Here is a 10514-nt window from a genome sequence, read left to right on the forward strand (position 1 = left end):
CTTAAAAGGAGACGTCTGCCACAGCAACCAAACGAAAATAAATGATTCGATTAACCTGGATTTTTGTTTTGACGCAAGAGTTATATATCCCTTGCCCTATCCACTCCGATTACAATTGACTAAGCGGGTATTTTTTCCACATTCATAGGAGTTCGTCTATGTTTCTGCTTTACGAATATGATATTTTCTGGGCATTTTTAATAATATCAAGTGCTATTCCTGTTTTGGCATTTCTAATTTCCGGGGTTTTATCTCCAATTACGAAGGGGCCGGAGAAACTTTCTAGTTATGAATCAGGTATAGAACCGATCGGGGATGCTTGGTTACAATTTAGAATCCGTTATTATATGTTTGCTCTAGTTTTTGTTGTTTTTGATGTTGAAACCGTTTTTCTGTATCCGTGGGCAATGAGTTTCGATGTACTAGGGGTATCCGCTTTTATAGAAGCTTTCATTTTCGTGCTTATCCTAATTCTTGGTTTAGTTTATGCATGGCGAAAAGGAGCGTTGGAATGGTCTTAGTTCGTTTCCTGAATACTTGTACAATAACAATAAAAAAAAAGTAAAAAAAAACCATTGAAACAATTATGAATTCCATTAAGTTTCCCGTACTTGATCGAACAACAAAAAACTCAGTTATTTCAACTACGTTAAATGATCTTTCAAATTGGTCAAGACTTTCCAGCCTATGGCCGCTTCTTTATGGTACCAGTTGTTGTTTTATTGAATTTGCCTCATTAATAGGCTCCCGATTTGACTTTGATCGTTATGGGCTAGTACCAAGATCAAGTCCTAGACAGGCGGACCTTATTTTAACAGCAGGTACAGTAACAATGAAAATGGCTCCTTCTTTAGTGAGATTATATGAACAAATGCCTGAACCAAAGTATGTTATTGCTATGGGAGCGTGTACAATTACAGGGGGGATGTTCAGTACCGATTCTTATAGTACTGTTCGAGGGGTTGATAAGCTAATTCCTGTAGATGTCTATTTGCCGGGTTGTCCACCTAAACCAGAGGCTGTTATAGACGCTATAACAAAGCTTCGTAAGAAAATAGCTAGAGAAATCTATAAGGATCGAATTAGACCTCAACGGGGTAATCGGTGTTTTACTACCAATCACAAGTTTTTTGTTGTACGCAGTACACAGACTGGAAATTATGATCAAGAATTACTCTATCCACCATCATCTACTTCAGAGATCTCTACTGAAACATTTTTTAAATACAAAAGCCCAGTATCTTCCCACGAATTAGTGAATTAGGGAGGATTTGAGAGAATAAGAAAAAAATCTTCATAAATTAGAACTCATGGTAAATGTGAAATACTTAAATTTATATAAAAAAGGTGTGGGGGAAATAAAAAAGATGCAGGGCACTTTGTCCGTTTGGCTAGCCAAACGCGGGCTGGTTCATAGATCGTTGGGCTTCGATTACCAAGGAATAGAGACTTTACAAATAAAGCCCGAAGATTGGGATTCTATTGCTGTAATTTTATATGTATATGGTTACAATTATTTACGTTCCCAATGTGCCTATGATGTGGCACCAGGTGGCCTCTTAGCCAGTGTGTATCATCTTACGAGAATAGAATATGGTGTCAATCAAGCGGAAGAAGTTTGCATAAAAGTATTTACTCACAGGAGTAATCCCAGAATTCCATCTGTTTTCTGGGTTTGGAAAAGTACGGATTTTCAAGAACGGGAATCTTATGATATGTTAGGAATCACTTATGATAGCCATCCGCGGCTGAAACGGATCTTAATGCCCGAAAGTTGGATAGGGTGGCCTTTACGTAAGGATTATATTGCCCCCAATTTTTATGAAATACAAGATGCTTATTGAATGATAAAAAATTTGAATGATAAAAATGAGTCTTAGTTTCTACAACTACGGACCTTCGCGGAATATTTTGAATTCGAGTCGTTTTTAGATCAAACAAACAGAAGAATTAAGGTCTTATTCATATTATTATAGATAGCTTAATCTCCAATTTGAAAGATACTTTTTTCCTAAAAGCCGAGCCAATAGGATGAACTAAAAAAAAAAAAAGAGTTCTGCATTATGAACTTTGTATCGCGCACATAACTTAGTCAACTTTAGTCACATAACTGGGAATGAATAAATAAGATTGGAAAGCAATACAATAAATGGGGGGGTTAAAATTCTATTTCTATTGTATCTAATCTAATGAATCTTGGGGGTATTTCTGCCCTTCAACGATAGATACTATAGATAGATATAGATAGATAGATATAGATCTTTTTTTTTACTTTTTTTTATTCTTTCAACCAGAACTTTCCTTTCGAATATGTATTAGGTATAAAGTCTTATACATTTTTTTTGAACGGATGGATCCACAACATGAACAAAAAAGAGAGGGGGATAAAGGATTATTGCACTTTTTTTACTAAAGATACGTTTAATTTGAAGACTATAAACTTATCAAAATTAATCAATCCTATGCCAAGAACCAGATTTGAACTGGTGACACGAGGATTTTCAGTCCTCTGCTCTACCAACTGAGCTATCCCGGCCATTACCGAAGTATCATTCTCATTTTATGAGATGACTTAGGTCTATGTCAATTAAAAGAAACGCAAAAGTAGTAAATGAAAAAAGTTTTGGACCGGGAATTTATTGGATCTTCGAAAAGAAGACTTTCTAAGTTTTAGAATGAAAAATTATTTAGATTCGAAATAATTCAAATCGATAGTTCTTTCTCATTTGTATATGTATGATATATCCCACAAGACTTGTATATAATAAGAAAAGAAATTCGAGTTTGTAAAAGTGTCGGATGAATGAAAAAAGATCAATGAATTCTTGAATAACTAAAAAAAGGGTAAGGTGTCAAACAGACTTTTTTAGGGAGTAGGGTTGGGGATAGAGGGACTTGAACCCTCACGATTTTAAAAGTCAACGGATTTTCATCTTACTATAAATTTCATTGTTGTCAGTATTGACATGTAGAATGGGACTCTATCTTTATTCTCGTCCGATTAATAAGTTCCACCAAGGATCTATCAGACTATGAAGTGAATCGTTTGATTCAACACAAGGGATTGAACTCCATTTGTTAGAACAGCTTCCATTGAGTCTCTGCACCTATCCCGCTTTCTAAACTCTGTTTTGTTCGCGTAACCCAGGATTTGGCTCAGGATTGCCCATTGTTAATTCCAGGGTTTCTCTGAATTTGAAAGTTATCACTTAGTAGGTTTCCATACCAAGGCTCAATCCAATTAAGTCCGTAGCGTCTACCAATTCCGCCATATCCCCCTTTTTGCTTTGAGATTAGGATCTCATTATGATGTCTTTCCACTTTTTCTTATGACGAAACCTTGGAATTCATTACATACAGATACTTATTTCTTTGGTATCTTCTTGCATTTTTTTTAGCCCCATCCATATTGATTTAGTTTAATCAACAAAGATTCTATCATTTTTGTATTTGCAATTCAATATGGTTATATATTAGAGAACATATATATGTTCTTCCTTTTCTCATCGTTGTCTTCAATTTTAAGAAATAGTCGAATGGGAATTAATTATTTTGAAGGAAATTATTTCAATATCTAGATATTTATGTCTTGACAAAGCGTTCCCCGAATGATGCATCGAGATCAGAGTCAACCTCCATGAACCTTTATGGACTAAACTCATAACTGGTCTAAAAATGAATCTCCACGCATTCGCCTGGGCTGCGGAAGACTTGCCAGGGATTGACATCAACATAACCTGCCACGAGCTGAATATCGATCCAACCTTCAAACCAGTCGAACATAAAAGACGAAAGTTGGGACCTGAGTGCGCTACTGCAGTCAACGACGAAGTCGAAAAACTACTTAAAGTCGGATCGATAACAGAAGTCAACCCTGTAGTTGTCAAGAAGAAAAACGGAAAGTGGCGAGTCTGTGTTGACTTTACTGACCTTAACAAAGCCTGTCCAAAGGATAGCTCCCCCTTACCACATCGATCAATTGGTCGAAGCAACAGCGGGAAACAAACTCTTGTTCTTCATGGATGCCTTTTCGGGTTACAATCAAATTATGATGAACCCTGACGATCGCAAAAAAATTGCAATTATTACATATCGCAGAACTTATTGCTACAAGGTGATGCCCTTCAGCCTCAAAAACGCCGGCGCAACTTATCAAAGACTCGTAAACCAGATGTTCTCCGAACAACTTGGTAAAACTATGGAGGTCTATATCGACGACATGCTCGTCAAATCCCTCCATGCAGAAGATCACGTGTCTCATCTAGAGGAATTTTTCATGCGACTAAACATGCACAACATCAAGCTTAACCCGGCAAAATGCAGATTCGCCGTAGCGTCGGGGATTCCAAGGTTACCTAGTGACATACCGCGGTATCGAAGCTAATCCAAAACAAATCGATGCACTGATCGAGATGGCTTCGCCCAAAAACAAGCGGGAAGTACATAGATTAACCAGGAGAGTCGCAGCACTTAACCGATTCATCTCGCGATCAACGGACAAATGCTTACCTTTCAACGATATCCTACGGGGGAACAAAAAATTTGAGTGGTCAGAGGAGTGCGAAAATGCTTTTCAACAGCTGAAACGCTACTTGGCAACCCCTCCGGTTCTCACAAAACCTGTCGAAGGACAACCTTTGTTCTTATATATCGCAGTATCAGCAACAGCCGTAAGCGGCGTCTTGATCAGAGAAGAGCACGGTGAACAGAAACCCATTTTCTACATAAGCAAAACTTTGCTAGATGCTGAGTCACGATATCCACTAATGGAAAAATTAGCATACGCGGTCGTAATATCGACACGAAAGCTCCGACCGTACTTCCAATCCCACACGATCGTCATCCTCACGACCTTCCCTCTGAGGACGATTTTGCATAGTCCGAGCCAGTCGGAAAGACTAGCCAAATGGGGAGTCGAGTTAAGTGAGTATGATATAGAATACCGACCAAAAACGAGTGCAAAATCCCAAGTACTAGCAGATTTGTTGGTAGAGCTACCGACGGGAACCGTGACTAACAAGGAACCAAACTCGACATGGGTCCTTCACGTCGACGGATCGTCATCTAAGCAAGGATCGGGCATCGAAATTCGCCACACGTCACCAACCAGTGAAATCCTAGTACAATCGTTTAGACTGGAATTTCACGCGTCCAACAACGAGGCCGAGTACGAAGCACTCATTGCAGGACTACGATTAGCTCACGGATTGAAGATACGCAACATCCATGCCTACTGTGATTCTCAGCTAGTCGCAAGTCAGTATAGCGGAGAATACGAAGCAAGGGATGAAAGAATGGATGCATATCTCAAATTGGTCCAGAATCTAGCTCAAGTTTTTGACTGTTTCGCTCTCACGCGAATTCCTTGCTCCGAAAACGTCCAAGCCGATGCTCTCCCTTCCCTGGCATCAAGTTCAGATCCATGTCTTAAAAGAGTAATTCCAGTAGAATTCATTAAACACCCGAGTATCGGACCACCAGTCATTGTCAACCTCATCAGGGATGAAAACGACGATGTAGACGAGGTCGCAGTACAACCAGAAGAAAAGTCGGAGCAATCCGACTACGGCTGCGATACACCATGGCTGGAAACAATTCGAGCCTACATCATCGACGGAAAATTACATCCGCAAAATCCGAACCCAAGCTGCGCGTTATGTAACCATCGACGGAGAAATTTACAAATGGAAATTTTCCGGACCGCTCATGACGTGTTTGGAAGGAGAAAATGCGAGAAAAGTTATGGAAGAAGTCCATTATGGATCCTGCCGAAACCATTCCGGTGGAAGGTCACTTGCAGTGAAGATCAAATGCCACGGATACTATTGGCCAACGATGATCAGAGATTGTAAGAAATTCGCACGAAAATGCGAAAAGTGCCAAAGGCATTCTCCGACCATCCGACAACCAGCCGAGGTTCTCTCTTCCATCACGTCACCGTATCCTTTCATGCGCTGGGCCATGGACATCGTCGGACCCCTTCACAATTCAAAGCAAAAGAGTTTCCTCTTAGTCCTCACTGATTTCTTCTCAAAGGGGGTGGAGGCAGAATCATACGCGAGTATAAAAGATGTCCAAGTTGAAAATTTCGTATGGAAAAACATTATCTGTAGACACGGAGTTCCTTACAAAATTGTTACTGACAACGGATTTCAGTTCATCTCCGCCCGATTCGAAGCATTCTGCGAAAAATGGAAGATACGATTAAACAAATCAACTCCCAGATATCCACAATGCAACGGTCAAGCCGAGATAATCAATAAGACCGTTCTAGACGGACTTAAGAAACACCTAGACGCTAAAAAAGGCATGTGGGAAGAAGAGCTCGAAGGAGTACTCTGGTCGCACCGCACGACCCCAAGACGAGCAACGGGAGAAATGCCTTTCGCCCTCGCATACGGGACATAATGCATGATCCCCCCAGAAGTCGAATTCCCGGGCGTCCGAAGAAGATTACTTCCCGAACGAGAAGAGTTCAACAACACCATGCTCCTAGACAATCTCGACCTCATAAATGAGCATCGGGATATAGCGCTCGTCCGAATTCAAAATTATCAATAGGCAGCCGCAAAATACTATAATTCCAACGTTCAAAATTGCCGATTCAACGAAGGAGATTTAGTCTTGCGCAAAGTCTTCCAAAACACCGCTGAGCGAAACGCGGGAAAACTTGGAGCAAATTGGGAAGGACCCTACAAGATCATAAAAGTAATTGGACCGGGTTCCTACGAGATAGCAAACATGCAAGGCGTAAAAATTCCAAGGACTTGGAACGCAATGCATCTCAAAAAATATTATCACTAAACAAATCGCTTCGCAACCACTAAACTACGAGACGACTTGATCTCCGAAAGGGGTACGTAGGCAGTTTGTCGAAAGAAAAATTCAGCTGCCCCTCTCTATAAAAAGGGGTGGGGGGTGGGGCGGGTACGTATACGTATACTCGTATACTCCCAAGATTAAAATATCTGACATAACACTCGATATTTTCAAAACTTTTCCAACGCAAAAATACCACAGAACCGCACGATCATCTCTGATCCAAAAATTATATTCGAGTCTTAAAAGAACTCGCAAATTCACCAGTCACTAGGGAAAAATCAACCTTTGGCATTGCGAGACGTCGCAAAAACGCCTAAGAAACTATTTCCCACCAGACATCGCATAGACAAAATCCTGGTCTCAAAAAAAAAAGGAACTATCATACGCATTAAAATCTTCTCAAACACGTACTCTTCTCGAAGATCCGAACGGTAGAATCTACCACCAGGTTCGTTGCTGATCACATCGAACTCCCAACGTCCTAAACAGACTAAGCCATCTCACAAAGATGACTCTTATACATCCGACACAAGGGTAACATTGCTATAAAAGAAATCTGAAATTTTGGTCAGCACTTCCACGAGACTTAAAAATTGTCCTTGGAGAGATGCTCGATTCCAACCAGACAAGTCATATAACCAGAGAACCTATTGCGGACTTTAAATCGGTATGGAATCAGGTCGAAACTGTAACGGGATACGTAAGTCGAATTAGTCGTCGCACCCCCTAGAACCAAAAGTAAACCTAGGTCTTGTCCTAAACCTAGAACACAGGTCTTTAACATCTCAAGGTATGATATCAAAGATACGAGATCCTGAAACATGCCTTTATGCTTACATTTAACGTCCTTAGATATCCCAAAAAATTATGATTTTGCGGAAAACTCTCGAAACGGATCACGAATCTAGCATCTCACCGCAGAGAAATATATGAGATGACAACTCATAGTCTTCCTTCCCCACTATCCAAATAATTCGCATCTGAACGCAAACTGATCATCCATTCATAAAAAGCCGTAGAGCAGTAGGGATTCAAAGCCACAAGCGGGCAGTCCCAAAACATAATCATGGTCATACAAGGCCATAGCAAGTACTAATTCATAACATAAAAAAAAAAATCTGTCAAGCGAGATCGTAACCTTAATGGTCATCTGAAATCTAAACCTCCCCTTCGCCCATCGCCTCATCGAAGCTCGGGGCCGCACCGCCTCCGTTTTCCCCGACCACAGGATCTTGCCCCTCTGGGCCTTCCGAACACATCGGAAGGAAACACTCAGACTTCAGGTCAGCCAAGATAAGGTCGAAATTCCCGTCCACGGTCGCCAAACCTCCCTTGCAAGTGGACAACCTGGCTTCCTCGGCCTCTAAGGACGAACGGGTTTCACCCTGGTGTGCCTGACCGCTGCCATCCCACCATCGATAGTCGCCAGGGCCAAATCCCTGCTCCGAATGCACTCGAGGGAACCCAGAAAGTCGGAGATCTTCGCCAAACGGGTCTAGAACTCAACGCGGAGTACATCCTTGGCCTCCTCGATCCCACGGCTCCTCGACCCTTCACCGCTTTCAATCTGACGCTGAAGTCGACGTACCTATGAGGATTTGGTCTTCCTAGCCTTTTTCTCCTTAAGCAAAGAACTCTCCGTCTTCCCAAGGTACTTCTCAAGCTCCACAATCTGAACCTCGAGCTTAGACACCTTTGCGGAATGAAAATCCTTGATAGCACCCAGCATGACTTCAGATTCTGACAATTTGCCCTGCATCTATGTCAGATCTCTCGCAAGACGACTGATCTCGAAACCGCATTCGCTGATCATCCCATCGATTAGCGACACAAACTGCGAGATGAGGTAACAATTAGAGATATAAAGCAAAACATGGCTAAACAGAATCCAACGCTCTAAGGGTAAAAAGCCAAAGTAAGGAACGAACCTTTCCACGAAGTCTCGGCGCCAGGATCGACCCTTCCGGATGCGAAGGCTCCCCATTGTTGCCCGTCGTACACCTCCTCTTCCGACTCCTTGCTGGAACTGCCGGAGTAGCACTGGGAGCACGCAACGCCAGGACGATTTCCTTTCTGGTTGGAGGCGGAGGCATCGATTCAGTGACCTTCTCCTTATCGTCAACAATGATCGGAGTTGTAGATGAACCAGAAGGCTGGGACGAGGCATCCAAAACACACAAAATGCCCGTCCCGGACTGTTCCCCCATATCTTGCGGAGCCTGAACCACAGGATCGACGGCTGGGGTGACAACCAAAGTGGGAGAAGACGGAGGTTCGGCCCAAACGTGGATAGGTTCCTTCTCAGCTTTACGACGAGCCATCTTCTCTCGGAAAGAAAGGAAGCCGGCGACACAAGCTGGAGCATTGTTGGAAGGGGTTTGTGGGAACCGAAATTCACACTATCGATTTCCGTTTAAATAAGGAAAGTAGGAGAACCCTAATTTCCCAGAGGTCCCAGATATCTGCTAATACCACACGCCAAGAAATTAGAACACGAAATAAAGACGAGAAAAGATAAGAAATCGAAAAGAGAGTAAAGTAGATCTTATTCCGAATTAGCGTTTGAGCGTTACAACAAGGTCATAGCCTGGGCTACGAGAGCTGTCGGCGAGATTCCTAGTTCTAAAACCCTAAAGCTGCTAAACCTAATTGAGTCGCAGCTCGAATAACAAAAACAGAAAATTCCCTAAATTGCTCTAAGTGCTAAATTTGCTGTGTCTCGAATCCTCCTTTGCCTCTCACGTAGGACTCCTTATATACTTGCTCCTAGGTCGGCTTGCACCTTTCCCCTTCTGTCCTTAAGACTTCATAGCTCAAAAATGGAGATATTCCAATTTTCCAGATCTTCGTGATTATCTTCGGAAACTTCACAATTATCCGTGGAAACTTGACATTTATCTTGCCTTACGAACCAAGCATAAACCGTCATAAGGCTTATGGGTTTTCGGTTAAGAAATCGTAAGTGGGCTTCGAGGTGCGTTTTAGGTCTCTTTGGGTCGTCTTTCACTCGAAACGTTTATTACGGTTTCTTCGATAAAAACAAACTTCCCGCGGTTTTTATCATAAAGTTTGACTGATGACTTCGAGTGATGAGAAACAAAGAATGGTTTAGCCATGGCCTACGGGAAATAGCATTAAAGAGTAGACGAGAATGCAAGGATTCGTGTCGTATCAACGGTTTGGGAAAGTTCAGTCGCTACGTATAGCGGCTGAGCCGTGTACGTGCTCGGTCGCTACGTAGCGACCTAGCTTGGTTGGAGTGATAGACCATGGATTTTACCTACTATTAGCCATGGTTTATAAGTGTTTTAAGATACATTTATTATTATATTGTGTCTATTTAGAGTATTTACAGGTCCATGTACTATTTGCAAGGAAATGATGTAGTTGGAGCTATTTAGAGAACTTTTGAGCTTCGCTGGAAGCAAGAGATGGTCGACGGTCGCAGCTCAATATCGATCGATAGTCACCACCAAATATCGATCGATGTCAAGTCCCTCGTATCGATCGATTATGAAGCCATCCGAGAGTTAATGACAAATTAGAAGATTTCAAGTTTCACAAAAGTCTCAATAATTACATCATTAGTCCATGGCCGCCTGTTAGGCTATTTATTAGGGTTTTGTATTGTTTTAGAGGCAGACTTGCCTAGAGACCTTTGAGACCTAGTTTGGAGGAGGCAAGAAGCCACC

The 10514-nt window shown here is 41.8% G+C and overlaps 1 non-coding gene across 1 annotated transcript; it reads right to left on the minus strand.

The window, feature by feature from the left end:
• Positions 1 to 2463: 2463 nt before the first annotated feature.
• Positions 2464 to 2536, minus strand: TRNAF-GAA. Its single transcript has one exon. It is a non-coding gene; the product is annotated as a tRNA-Phe (tRNA).
• Positions 2537 to 10514: the final 7978 nt, after the last annotated feature.

This window comes from Brassica oleracea, unplaced genomic scaffold (genome assembly GCF_000695525.1).
Source record: "Brassica oleracea var. oleracea cultivar TO1000 unplaced genomic scaffold, BOL UnpScaffold00434, whole genome shotgun sequence".
NCBI classification, from domain to species: Eukaryota; Viridiplantae; Streptophyta; class Magnoliopsida; order Brassicales; family Brassicaceae; genus Brassica; species Brassica oleracea.